Source organism: Corvus moneduloides, chromosome 8 (genome assembly GCF_009650955.1).
Source record: "Corvus moneduloides isolate bCorMon1 chromosome 8, bCorMon1.pri, whole genome shotgun sequence".
NCBI classification, from domain to species: domain Eukaryota; kingdom Metazoa; phylum Chordata; class Aves; order Passeriformes; family Corvidae; genus Corvus; species Corvus moneduloides.
In genome coordinates, this window is record NC_045483.1 from 19,004,290 (window position 1) to 19,004,784 (window position 495).

Consider the following 495-nt stretch of genomic DNA (forward strand, 5'->3'; position numbering starts at 1 on the left):
TGGGTGTGAAAACTGATTTTAGACCCTTTACAGCAAGCAGACTGATTCCTGGTTTTTTCCCCCCAACCAATGACTTGGAGAAAAATGTGGAAGCTAAGACCGTTTCCTGTTATTGAGGTAGTACCTTTATGATTTATGCATCATCATCTTACTGCAGCCCATGAGAAGTGATGAGTGTTAGGAGCAGAGTCAAGCTTGTAAAGCAACATGGAATAGGACCAAGGAACCAGAGACAAGAACCTGTGAGCCCACCCCCTCGAAAACAGAAAAGTGCAACTTAAATGCAACAAGCTGATGCAATATATCCAGCATGCCACCTCTAACTTTTGTCTTTCCACTGTGTACAGAGAATATCCTCTTGCTTCAGCTTTCATGTGATAATGATTTGCATAGTCAAGTATCTGTTTAGAAAACAAAATGTGGAAGGAGACTGGTGGATGTTCTCTTCCATCTGTGCAATCTGATGTAGCCTGTGGACCTGGGGTACAAGTACAG